Source organism: Dermacentor albipictus, chromosome 4 (assembly GCF_038994185.2).
Source record: "Dermacentor albipictus isolate Rhodes 1998 colony chromosome 4, USDA_Dalb.pri_finalv2, whole genome shotgun sequence".
Lineage (NCBI taxonomy): Eukaryota > Metazoa > Arthropoda > Arachnida > Ixodida > Ixodidae > Dermacentor > Dermacentor albipictus.
The window spans coordinates 55,332,989-55,346,995 of NC_091824.1; the positions used below are offsets into that span (position 1 = coordinate 55,332,989).

Sequence of the window (14,007 nt, forward strand, 5' to 3'; positions counted from 1 at the left end):
ATATCAGCGACAACGTTCTTGAAGGCGATGGTGTCAGTGAAGGCAGCGAAGGACCAGAAAAAGATGGTTCAAATCACTGGTATAGTCGGCGACACAAAGATTCGCAGTGCTTGTCAGTGTGAAACTTAGCAACACCGACTTTGAAGAGATGATCACTGCGCGATTAAATATAAGTCGGCTCAAGCAGAAGCCGATCTTTCAAGAACTGCATTAGTTTTGCAGATTTTAAGGAACAGAAGTAATTACGGGTGCCTTTAAGATGCTATGACAGTAAACCCGCAGTGGTGGCGTATTGGCTATGGTGTTGCACTGCTAAATCCGAGGGCGCGGGATCAAATCCCGGCCGCGGGGGCCGCATTTACATAAGGGTGAACTGCAAGAAAGCCTGTGCATAGGGCGCACACACACAAAAATCGAACCCAAGTCGTCAAAATGAATCTGGAGTCCCCCACTACTACGTACCTCATAATGATATCGTGGCTTTGACATGTGAAATCCCAGAAACTTTTTTTTTCATGACAGGGTAAGTAGGTTGTCATTATCCATCATTAGAAAGCACTGGCAACACACCTGAAACTCGGAGGTTGTGAAAATAAGCATCTCGATTCTGTACAGCTTATCGTTACTCAACCCCCCTTTCACGCACTCAGACACACACGCACACCAGAAAAAAAAGAAGAAAAGTCTAGCGTTTCTCGAATAAAACCAGAATGCTGACGCTCTCGGCCTCTATACCACCTTCATAACTCAGCCAGTGCTAGCAACTCAACAGAGCTATCACGATACCCGCCTTTTTTTCCCGTTTTCCTCTGTCTACAATGCAAAAATTGCCGCGCATTCTTTTTCTTGCGTGCACTTGGCACTCTTTCACCTCTTTGGGGTCGAGTGAAAAAGAGCCGGCGTGTGCGCAGAACAGGGAAGCGAGGCGCGTTGGCGTGGGGCCCGTTTCAACTTCAGCTTTCTTTTTTATCTCCTTTTTTTTTTCGCGCCACAGTCTTCCGGTTGTTCCTCTTCGTGTTTCCCCGTTGTTGTTTTTTTCGCTACTACACGTCTTTCCTGTCTGCAAAGCCTTCGATTAAAGTAGGGGCAAAGCAAAAGAAACGAGCGCAACAAAAGGTGCCGTCGGCCGTCGGAAACGGTTTCCCCGGGCTCTTGTCTCTTTCGTCGAACCGTTGTGGTTCAAATGTTCTCCCTATACTTGCGTCCTTTTGTACTTCCTCCGGTCTCGCTCGATTTATCGACCGCCGATTTCGGGAACCGAACGAAGCGGGAGCCTCCGTAGCTCACCCGCTCTCTTTCTCTCGGCGAGCGTTTGCTTCTTTTTCTTTCTTGTTCCTCTCGTGTAGTTCACGTAGGAACTATTCGCAGCCATTTCGGGCCCAGCAAGCGAGTCCATCAGTTTCAATTAAAAATACTTTCGGGTCACTCTGCCGATGGCCAGACAGCTTGCGATGTGACTGATGGCGAGCGAAAAGAAAAATGTAGGACACCAGTTTGAGCGGGTAAGAATTGTGCCATAAAAATGTTGTGCCTCTCAATTTTATATGAAGGTATGCGTTACCATCACTCTCTACCACTTGTCGTTGAAAACTCAAGTGGTACTTTCACATTGAAGGAACAGCGAGGATGAGATTCTTGATGATAGGTACATTATATCACTATACTGGTTTTAGTAAGAAACAAACATTCCGCACTCTCTCCGGTTTCGTGTGCGAGAAATATGCGCAAACAACGTTCTCATTCCGAATTGTTGTCAGCAGATCCAGAAGAAAGCTTCGAGGCATGCTAACGGGCTCAGCCCTGCTATGAACACTTTTCTTGCGACTTCGGGTGCTGATGAATGAAGTGCGATAGCACCAACTGTAGTTGAGGATTCCGAATAAAAGGATGGTATAACACAGAAGTTACGTAAGCACTGTAGGACCGTGTAAAGTCTGTCAACCACAGCTGGTGAGATGAATGAATGAGCGAACAAAAACTTCTATTGTGTCTTGTCCGGCTTCGACAGCGTTCATAACAGCGATAAGGGCAAGGGCGAAACGAACACATACGGATGGACGAGCGCTCATCCTGTCGTATGTGTTCTTTGTCGATCTCGTCCCTAGCGCTCCAATGAGCGCTGTGGATACAAACCGATTCGCACAAATTAAGGTGTTGGCTTGGTTCACGTTCACTGCTCCAAAGTAAAGCTAAACGGCTCAAACAAGCTTGGCCGAATGGGCCCTGCCGGTTGCAAGCCTGATCGTAAAATTTGCATTAACTACTAACGTTGCTCGGCAGAAGCTTTCGACGACAGATACTGTACCAGGAGAAACCGTTACCGCGACGTGCGCAGAGTCGTGTTAATATATATATATTGTTGCGTGTGGAAAGAAACAGACGAGAGATGCTATTTACACGCTATTTACACTGGAGCCAGGCAGCCAGGCTGACACTCGCTCGCGCCAAGCGCACCGACCAACTTCGTCGTCGTTCTCGCGGCGGCTCGTTTCTTGAGCATCGCTTGAGCATATCGTAATACTACTCCCCGGCGGCAAAAGCACCGTCACGGTGCTGTTAAATATCCAAGGCACGTGGATATATATATATATATATATATATATATATATATATATATATATATATATATATATATATATATATATATATATATATATATATATATATATTCACTCCTATAGACCTGAGTTTGCGGCGCTTTTAGGATGACGCCATCTTTCGCTAAAGACTGCGGGAGCTCGCGTAAAAAATGAAAGAGCCATCGCGACACCGCTCCGCCAGTTCTTATCGCTTGCTTGCCGTCGGTGTTCGTTTGGCAAGGAGGTTCTATCTTTCAGCTGTTACGTCACCAAACCCGCAGCTCAGTGTGGGTTGCGCCATCAGGAGACGACGGAGATTGACGTTAAGTGCGCGAACTTTAAACGGTTGTTCGAGAGCAAAGGATTCCGGCGAGGAAGCGAGGAACGCCCGACGGTGCGGAAAGGTAAAGAAAATTTTGCTTCAAGAGGGGATACAGCTATAAAGCGAATGAAGACAATCCCCCTGTTCGGATGTGAACAGTATTCAGAAGACGCTGGAGCACTGCGGCTACGAACGGCGTTGCTCGTGTCTTATGCGCGTCTCGTAATAATTTCAGGCACGACGCAGTCCACTACGACTTTTTACTTAACAAATCTAAGTCGAGTGTGCATGCATGGCAGGCGCCGCTCTTGCCGAGTTACGCAGCTTGCGTCTGTGGAACCTTCGGTGCTGCTTTTCTGAGCATGGCGTGCTACCGTGCCCGCGGCTGACGCAAAAGTAAAGATTTCAAAACGTTCCATGAGTGATCGAAAATTATTATCAAGTAGGCATCTTGTAAAGGCGCTCTGTTTGGTTCTGCAATAGAGTTTCCTCGAATAATTACTAGAGGGAACTCTAGCGTTGCGATCGTTCAGACACCAGGGAAATATTTAGTAAGTGGATTTGTCCCGTCTTCGCGCTTGTGGCTTCAGACGTTCTTCTGTCTTCGTTTATTACCCCTTATCTGCCTTCATTGGCCTAAATTTTAAAGCGATCTAAGTTTTTTTTTTTAATGCGCAAGGCAATAAAACACTGCGAACACGCAGAATTGCTGCTAATTGCCCCAGTTACGCTTGTCTGTGCGTCGTGGCCTAATGGTTTCAATATCGGGCTTCCGTGCTGAAGGCGCTGTGTTCAGATCCTGCCATCGGACAATTTCAATAATGTTTGATGAACTAATTTTACCGCAGTACGTTGTAGAAAATGATCATTTTGCAGTGTCACGAAGTCGTATGAAGCCGCAAGGACGAAGTTTAGGCAAATCCATGCATCAACCATCATGCTGGCTGAACCGCCTTGTTTGCTGCTCCAGTAGACACTAGCGCCATAATTCTCTCTAGTTATCGTATAAAGCTTCAGTTTCGCGGACTGCACTCCGGACGGGATGTCACAGGCGAATGCGTAAGGCGATCAGTTGCAGTACGGCGCCTATTCTGTCAGAACAGAGTTGGAACGGGCGATGCATGCTCGCGTGCACGTTTTCACTGGGTTACTAACGACATTCATTCCGCGTATTAGTTCACAGTTACTCCCTCGCGTAGCAATTTATTAACATACGACACATGCTCACTTGCTCACTCTCCTTCATACTTAAAAAAAGCACAATTTAAGAAATAGGCCTTTAATGCTTTGGCCAATGAAGTCAGAAAAAGCGTAATAAATGAAGACTAAGTTCTTTAACGAAGAACATTTTAGAATCAACGTTCAGACAACTTGGCTTTAACTTTTCCATTCTGAATATAATTTCTCTAGGAGCCTCCTTCTCTTGGAAACTGCCACAGGGATGTTTGCTCAGTCACGGGAGAACTCATAGTTGTTTCAGGGCGATTATCTTCAATTCTCCAAACGTTATTTTTATTGACATCCTCCTGACAACTTTACCAATATTAGTATTAACAGCACCTTCCTTATACTATCCAAACCTCGGTCAATCTCCCGCAGGGTGTACACGCCATCGTAGAAGGAAACTAAATCCAATCCGGAACGCTATTTCTCTAGCTCTGCTGTTTTCGCCTGATTTCTGTGTATATCTTGTTGGAGCCGCCATGGGTTGTGGCACGAATGCAAGGCTGACGTCCCCGCGCCTCTTCTGAGGATGGCAACTTCAGCGGTGGCCGCGTCTAGGAAGCGAACCGGCCTCCAGAGCGACACCGACCGCGATGATACCAGTGTCTACTCGCTCAGCAGTGAGGAGATCTCCGATGACGACTTTCAGCTTGTGAGGGGCCGCAAGGCGAAACGCAGATACACCAGGGCCTACCCGTCTTCAAGCACGTCGACTGTAGGACCTGCTCGGAATAATGCAGCCAGTACGATTCTATTTGTACCAGAACTCGCTACCAGCAACCCGAGGCGACCCAACAGACAGTCCGTCTCGGTGCTCCTTGAAGCGATGACGCCAACTCAAGCCACGGACGTCAGAGTCAACACACGAGCGAACATCTTGGCTATTGACGTTGTACATGAGACTGCTCTGAGCACTTTGAGCAGACTTGGCAGCATGACGGTCCACTCGTGCATTCCTCCGGACCGTGACACCACTGCTGGTGTCCTCTATGACGTGAACGTCTCCATCTGAAGTGCTGATATGCCGATTCTAATGAAGCCAGCCGTTGATGGTTTCGCCATAACTCACGTGTCTAGACTTGGCACATCCCATTGTGTGAAGGTAATTTGTAAGGGTAAATTGTTTTCCCTCACACTGGGCCACTTTAGACACCCCGTGCAACTATTTATTCAAAGGTCACACCAATGCCGCAATTGCATGAGGCTGGGACACGTGAGCGCTGTGTGCGAGAACACGAGAGCTTGCTCCCGCTGCGCACGGTTCTCAAATTCCGCAATTGCATTGTGTCCCGCGATGCTACCTGAAAAGAGTGCCCTAAACTGAAGACGGAAAGTGGGTGTCTTGAACCGGACACATTTTCTCAGACCACACTGCTCTTGTGACTGCAAAAAGCCACGACAAGCTCATATATCATGTAGCAGGATTCACGGAAAGGAAGATATTAAAGAACACCTCATGTAAAGAATGTGCGTTACTGCTGACAGTTGAAAGCAACCCGCTATAGCTAACAGCGAAGCTTCAGCCTTGACATCGCAGTTTGACAATGGAGGCTTGCTCTAACCCACAGGCCCTCTAAGAAGCTTCATTACTGTCCGTTAAGACGACTTCACTACAAGAAAGAAAAGCTAAAGCATTCGAAAATGAGAAGATGCAAATAATTTCTTTTCGCCAATTGCATCACATTGGGGACGCACGCTCAGCGACCTTGCAATTGTCTTTCTTTTTCTATACTGTTTCATCTCATTCAGGAACCTCTTGCCATTTCATCGGTGATTGTGCGCTGTAATTTGTTTACACTGTTTTCTAAAGGTTCTACATTCTTGTCTTTATAATTTGTTTTGACTGTGTGCTTGATTACACATGTGCTTGATTACTTCCGCGGAACTATTGCTGAGTGGAACGTGCTTGTACAATTTTATCTAAAGTCGAAACATAATCGAGTGCTCTCTTTGACAACGCGTGATATCAATTTGTCACGTGATTTCCTTGCATCACATCAGCGGCGCATGCTTCGCCAATGTTATTTTTTCCGCTTTTGTTTACTTTTGCCGTTTTCAATTTTATCTATTATTATGTGCTGATATTTCCTCTCACTGTTGTTGCTCACTGTTGTTGTTTTTGTATATTAGAGGTATTGAACGAGCTTGGGCTTGATTTTCTTTTTGTGCGCTCTACTATGCCAAATCGCACACCTGTACTTGGCTATTTCACATTTAACCACTCCAGCGTTGGCCGCCAAAGGGCAGCTGGCAGTATTGCATTAATAAATAAATTCGCTGCTCAACCTATTCAAGGCTGCGCAATCGCTTAGTGTTTTTTGCGTTCACTTTCTAGTATTTCGTTATTGACTCCTGTGCTAAAATATTTTTTTCTCTCTGAACAAAGTTGTCGATGTTTTTTCCATTTGGCTGCGAGTCCGTCGGCGAGCAAGGTGGAAGAGTCGTATCCCCACTTCACAGGCAGGCTTCTGATTCGGCTCAGCAAAGAAAAAAAAGTATTTCCTAACGAATACCACGTTACGTAGCCAAAACCTGTCATTACATCCGTAACAAATATTGCTATAGTGCGGCGAAAATACTCGGTGGCAGAAAGTCGTAAAGAGAGGAATGCACAAACTACGCTGAACGCCAACACGCAGCCGGGCGGCCGAGCGCCGCACCCCAGCATGGATGGATTCTATGAGCGTCCGCTTTGGAACGGGGGAGGGGGGGGGGGGGGGAGGGGGAGGTGGCACCACCAAGCTCTTGTTATTATATTGCCTAATGTCCTTCCTGTGTTAAAGAAGAAAAGAAAAGACACGGAAAATTCCCATCAGCAAACTTTCTGAACCCTTATCGGGAACTTTGTTTTTGCACGCCTCCGTTGTTGGCCGTTTCCCTATTTTTCTCCTACCAATGTTCCAGTCGCCTCTTACTAATCTCTATTGCGGATATGTTTACTTTCCCCCTGCTTTTGTTGAACCTAAGGGCTTCAAGGAGGCCAGAGGGGCCTAAATCTGCCGTTGGGCAGATATCTTCATATCCTAATAAAACATGCTCCATCGTTTCCCTAGTTTTACCACAGTAAGCACGTGATTCTTCTTCCTTGTTGTATCTCGCTTTAGAAGCGCGTGTTCTAAGGCATCCTGATTTCACTTCAAAAAGTAAGGAGCTTCCCTTTGAGTTATCATAAATTGTTTCTTTCCTGATTTCAGATTTTTTCCATCTTAAGTAGTTACTCATAACATGCTTCTTTTGCATTGCCGCCACCCATGAGATTATCGCAGCCTCTCTGAGTTTCCGCTTGACGTTCTTTGTTGCCATGTTGCTCACCATACCGGTCGCATACTTTTTGCTAAGCTTCCTCGTTCTTTTCCTCCACTGTGAGCCAATGTTTTTCTTGTGCAAATATATGAGCACACTCCCAGCTCATTTACTTTCTGCCATATTCCTCAGCCGTTCTTCATAATCAATTTTGCTGTGAGCTTCCTTCACTTCGAAACTTGTCCAGCCCATATCACCCTGCACAGCTTCATTTGTAGTCTTGCCGTGAGTGCCCAATGCGAGGCGTCCCAATGACCTTTGTTTGCCATGGAGTCCTAACTGTACCCCTTACTTCAAGCAAACAACCACATTTCCTAATGTAAGTCCTGGAACCATTACACCTTTCCACGTACCCCGGAGAACCTCATACCGATTGTATCTTCATAGCACTCTGTGTTTTATTAAGGCCGCATTTCTCTTCCCCTTTACTGTTATTATTCCTGTGTTTCAATGTATATATTGCCTTCGTATATTATTATCGTCAGTGCCACCACCACCGTCATTCGGAAACGGGCCCTCGGTCCCGTCAGCGGATGGCAGACTAGCCAATATTTTCCAATACTGAAGCTCGGCCCGCGCTACCAAAGCTACAGCCGCTGCCACAGCTGAAGCCATAGCCGAAACCATAGCCGATCCCACAGCTGAATCCACAGTTGCAGAGACAGCCGGTGCCACAGCTGGTGCCACAGCCGGTGCTACAGCCGGTGCCACAGCCGGTACCACAGCCTGGGGCAGCAGCCGGTGCCACAGCCGGGGCAACAGCCCAGGGCCAGAGCTGAAGCCACTACCGAAGCCACAGCCGGAGCCACTACAGATGCCACAGCCGATGTCACAGCCAGAGCCACAGTCACATCAAAGGGTACAGCGCACCGAGGTAGAGTCCACAGCGCCGGATCCCGGTAAATTGCCCGAAGACCGGCAAGTCATTGTGATGCTTCAGTCCCTCATAAATACTCTCCGTTTACTCTTAAGCAAGTTATATACCCCGCCAGCGCAAAATACAGTCCAAGTGCCGGATGCTCTTAATCCAGTGGTTGCAAGTCTCGACTAAGCCCCATAGCTCACTCGCAGCCGTCTATTCGCGCAACGGCCATTGGCCCTTGAATCATCCCAGGTGTTTTCAACGCACATCATCAGCTTTGGGGCTTGAGCTTCGTGTCACAGCGCTTCGCTGTACACACAGTGATGACTTCCTTCCTCTTTTCCTATTTCTGGTCCCCCTTTCCTTTATCCACAGTGTAGGCCAGCAAATTGGGCGCTCGTCAGGTTGACCTCCCTTCCTTTACTCTCTTTGCTATCTCTCTCTGCTCACTCTGAGTAACTCAGAGGTGGAATAGCGGGCAGGACACTCTTCGCGTTGAACACCTCACTTTTTTCTTAGCATTATAACGCCGCGTTCTCCCCGTCTCAGTAAGTCATTGAAATAATCGTTTACTCTACGGGATTGTCGCTAGGCAGATTCCGCTAAACTTTCTCTCTCTCTTCAACGACTTCACAACGCCTTCCTACTCTCTGCTTTCATAACTCACTTCTTTCTCCACAGGTGCACTTAGGGAATAGAAAGGCAAACATGCCGCAACCACTCACTCACTCAGAATGAATGAATGAATGAATGAATGAATGAATGAATGAATGAATGAATGAATGAATGAATGAATGAATGAATGAATGAATGAATGAATGAATGAACTGCACGATACACACGCATGTGGGAGTTCCGAGCATACTAATTTACATGAAAGTGCAGCAGAAGGCAAAAGCGAAAAAAGCAAAAAAAAAGAGAAGAAAGCACAGCAGAGGCTACAGAGCGCTTTATTAACGATAGTTTTTTTTCAGTCACATGGATCGGAGCATGCGCGAATTTACCGGCTGTGTTGCGCATGACAATAGAGGACGAGCTAGCGCAATATGTGATATCTGTCTTCCCCATCTCTAGAGATCAGCGTTAGCAAGCCTCGCGTCTTCGTTGTTATAACTCGAACTCGGAGAGAATAAAGTGGTTTATTAAAGAAGAAATGAAAAGAAACAATGCGACGCATAAATGTACGACTCTCAGTTCCTATGGCTTAGAGGATCCTCAGCAACCACAGGATGCGCACCGCCACTCAGGTCACGTGTTAACGCGATTATGCCAGTGACAAAAGGAGAGGAAAAAATATAGGAAAACCGCCGCGCTGATACGCGCCGAATGGAGGCTTGCGCCGTCCCCTTATGGGCTCCGTCATCCCACTTATCATTCTTCGTATTTTGGTACCCCAAATGCGACGCACGTATTCGCGCCCGGTGCCGAATAAGACGACGGCGACGGCGGGTTTGGCACGCACCGGGACAGCGCCTGGGGGAAATTTTCATTACGGCTCGACAGGCACCTGACCAGCGAAGCGAGAATCGAAAATCGAGGTTTAGAACGGACGAGTGCCGTCTAATGCCGAGCACAAGAAAACCGGGCCCCAAATCATCGGGAAGAAAACGCATTACGGGCCACCGCACCAGCCAGGCAGCGGTGTAGGACAATACGAGGAGGCTAGAGTGGGGGAGGGGACTACAGGGAGAGAAAAAATGTCCTGCGTTGTAGAAAGTGGCGTACAAATGAGGAGCGATAAAAGCGAGCCTAAGAATACAAGAAATCTAACGAGCGTCCCGACATATTGAGAGCGGTTGCGAACGAATGCGGAGATGGAAATATTTCGCAACGCACTGGAGCAGCGATTTCTTGCTCGCTATTCTCATTTCCTTTTTTTTTTTTTGAACGCGAGGGTCTTTAAATCATTCGAGCTTCGTTAAGGGCATGTAGGAGGTTGTTCTGTTGCCTTCTCTTCGTTGCTGCGCAATACCTTTAACCTGTTTTTGGACGGAGGTACGAGTAATGCGACGATAAACGCGACGCCTGTAAAGGATAGGGGCAAATACCCTTTTGATTTGTTTTTTTTAACATCACCGTAGAATATATAGCGCGTAAAAGAATACCAGCAGTCGTGAAGTCACGATAATGGGAAAGAAAAATCATTAGACTCCAACGATTTCTGCGTCTTTGAGCTTACTTACAAAGACAACAGCAGACAGTTGATACGAATTGTCAAAACTGAAAAAAAAGGAAAACATTGTTTGCCTTTGTGACTGAAGAGGTTGTGCTCTATGGACAGATTGGGGTCTAGCCGGCTTCTGTAGTGCTAAGGAACACCACACACACCATGTCTGATGTATAGAAGCCTATATACATACCCCTTCCGACAGCGCAGTCGTGTCTTGTAGGCACAGATTGACTGGATTAGGTCGGCTGGATAAGAACGGACAATGGTGTTTGAACCCACCATTGTTCTCAATACATGGTTGCTCAACGCATGTAACGACTCAGTTAGATGCAGTGAAAACGGGTCTAGATTTACCTTAATTGTGGCCAAGTCTCTGTGAAAACTTTTCTAGATATAGCAAATATACGTATATGGAACACTACATCTCCACGAATCCTTTTGTGTGTTCCAAAATAGGCGAAGTTTTGTGTCAAAACAAACCAAAATGTTGTCTACTAGGGACGAGCAGAAATGACGCAGACTTCAAGACCAATGCTGCATGGAATCAACTGACTAGGTCGAAAAACCATGTGTGGCACTTCAAAAGACCTGACTTTTAAACGGCCGTCAAGCTGTACCAGGTGTTTCTGTGAAGCTTTTTAGTAACTTTTAAAAATCATCTGTGGCAGATAGCGCAATTCAAGTCCTTGAGCCGGTCTATACTCGAAAAGGCAGACATTACTTGCACAACAAATTGAAGTGACTAATTTACTAATTTGTAAACTTTAGCAATTAAATTCTGACTAATTACCTACCTCACATATCACAATTTGCATATTTTAGCTCGTGACTCTGCCAGGCATATCTACTCGAAAAAAATTCTGTGGATGGCATCATTTTCGAAAGATCCACCATCAGGCGCTATAAAAATGCAATGTCCTTCAAAGTACTTTTTTAACAAGATGCCGTTTTATGGATCGAGGCGCAAAAGTAACTGAACCGGCAATGTATTTCTTCGCAAAGTTCAGAGATTAATATCTCAAAACTGGAGCCATCCTGAGAATTTGTTTCAATTGTATCTACCTTGCGAACTCCCAGGCTACAATTTATAAATTGCAATATGTGCTGTAAAGTAATTAGTTAAAAATATAATTAGTGTGTTTTATGCAATTATGCGTTTCAATTTCTCGCCCAGATAATCTCCTCCTGTTTGGGCAATCCAGCTCAAAGATTATAATTACGCTGTCTGCCACAGATGATCTTTAAATACTACCGAAAGTCTTCCAAGAAACACCCGGAATATTGGCAGGTAACTTATAAAACATATGCGTAATTTTAGAGCACACACAGGGCCAGGTACTGTTTGTCGCCTTATGAATAGGGGGGAAGTTGTTACTACATGAAGCCACCCTAAATTGAGGATACATTCCTAAAAATTTCCATTGGGAAAAGAAGTGAGACGCAAAACAATCTAGAAAAACGATATCGTGCTTCCTCCTCTCCGTTCACCGTGGCCATGGTCATGAAAATTCATCCCTGTAATGGGTGCACATAAGATGTCCGAAACAATTACTGAACAATTCAACTTTGAGCCCCGGTGCTTGGTGCACTGAAGCGGAGAGCCTTACGCTCGCGAAAGTTCTCCGTTATGTTCGAAGAAGTTTGAAAGCATACATGAAGGGAGCAAAATACATTGCGGTTAATTTTGGGTACTGCCCTCCGTCAATCTCGGTTGGCTTGCCACTACTGACACGACACCGAAGAAACTGCCGTGTGCCACTATTGCCCTCTCGCCGCACGAATGCAACGGTTTCACGAACACGCCACGATCTACAATGCACTCTGGGCTCGAAACAGCCACGGTAAGCACAGTACGGAAAAACATTGCGCTGAACTTCGTGCTTCGATAACCTGAACTTCGAAGAGGGTTGGCGCCATCAGTACGGCGTCAATCGTCTTGCACGCATTTGATTGACGCTTGCGATAAATAGACGGCGGCCTGCTTTGAGTCAAGTTGGAAAATCTTCAGCGCCAGTACGAATAGCACAGAACCAAAATGGAGGTCCCCGTGTTATGTGATGAACAAATGCTCGTCTCAAGTTCTGGTATTCGCTTTTCGTGCACTCCGTATAGGCAGTTCTGCTAGGAGGACAGGAAGCACTTCCTCGGTTAGTCGGTTCGCTGTTGGTAGTGAAGCAAGAAAGCAGAGTGGGCGACTGACTGGTCCGTGATTCCTTTTGTTTCCACGGGCGAGTCCGGGTGCCGATAAGGTTGAAATAAGAATCCCATTGTATTTCGTTCTGCTCCTTCGAGCCACCTCATATAGAATCGTGATCGAATCGCACACGCACTCCTCCTGCTGCTTGAGTTGCTAGAAGCTTGTATCGGGGAAGGGGGGGGGGGTAGCAGGGGGGAGGCTTTAGTCTAAGCGGCAGAAAAAGTTCTGCGCTGGAGACCGAATCAGCCCCCAAAACATCGCCACCGTAAGCACCAATCTTTCCTCTCTCCGCGGTTGAATGGACGTCTTCATGTACAAAAAAGAGGGAGGTTGCTGCGGCGAGGAAGCAACAGCTGGGTTATGATTTCGACGGGGCAGGCTTTGTTGCTGGCGGAAAAAAAACGACTCCTTCTCGGTGAGATTCGCACTGCACAGCAGCTGCCAAAACTCGGTCATGGTTGGTGATCACTCGGCACCGGGTGGGCCTGATAGCTTCCTCGTTGAGCTGCGCCGTCGGGCATTGTTCCTGCTGCGTGTACTGCTTAAACCGTAGTGGACGTTTCGACAAGTAGAAGAAAACGTTTGTCTGCGAGGCTGATTGCAGGTCTCGCCGAATTGGTCCAACGGTGTAGTACGTGGTGTAACAGAGCTTTCGCTTTGATAGTGTACTGTGTGTCGCTACCGTGTGTATAGGTGAACGGCAATTCCCAATGTGAGAGCAGGCTAGTATATATATATATATATATATATATATATATATATATATATATATATATATATATATATATATATATATATGCCGTTGATGGTGCCTGCCAGTGCATGCCGTTAAACAAGAGGGGCTTGCGGGTTGCGTGCCCGCGAGTAGGATAATCCAGTCGATGATACCATGCCTCCTGGTAGCATCCTTATATCCGTACTCCCTTTCTCACATCCAGACTTCCGCATAACATCTCTGTTCCCGGCTCACTTGAGTTTCGTAGCCACAAAGTGCCTCCGTGAAACCTTTCAACAGAAAGTGCTATTAATACCCCTGTCACACGAGCACCCGAGAACACCTTTGTTTTCCCGTCGAGGGAGTTGCGCTCCGTATTCCACGGTCTCCCTTGTGCCCAGGAAGTTAAATGCAGATTTTGGCGAAGAGTGTTCGGCAACGACCATTACGGCTGGATGGAGTTCCCACATAGCTACAGCTGCGAAGAAACCCACGCTACTCAAGTCGTTGTAACCGGCTCACTTTCAAATTTTAGCAATATTATTTTTTTTGCCTTGGTTTATACACCACGCAATGCGAGTTCTTAATTTGTTTTTAAGGACATGGTGACAGTACCCCCTACACCAATGCTTTGC

General features: G+C 46.5%; 1 long non-coding RNA gene across 2 annotated transcripts in view; it reads left to right on the forward strand.

The window, feature by feature from the left end:
- Positions 1 to 2,859: 2,859 nt before the first annotated feature.
- The window catches only part of LOC135909161 (uncharacterized), a 28,015-nt gene continuing 16,867 nt past the window's right edge, over positions 2,860 to 14,007 (forward strand). Inside the window, exon 1 of one of the 2 annotated variants that reach the window (XR_010566616.2) lies at positions 2,860 to 2,983. This is a non-coding gene — a long non-coding RNA (uncharacterized lncRNA). Of the gene's footprint in view, positions 2,984 to 8,269; positions 8,328 to 14,007 lie in introns of those variants that run through there. The other variant, XR_011514263.1, reaches the window with a different exon arrangement.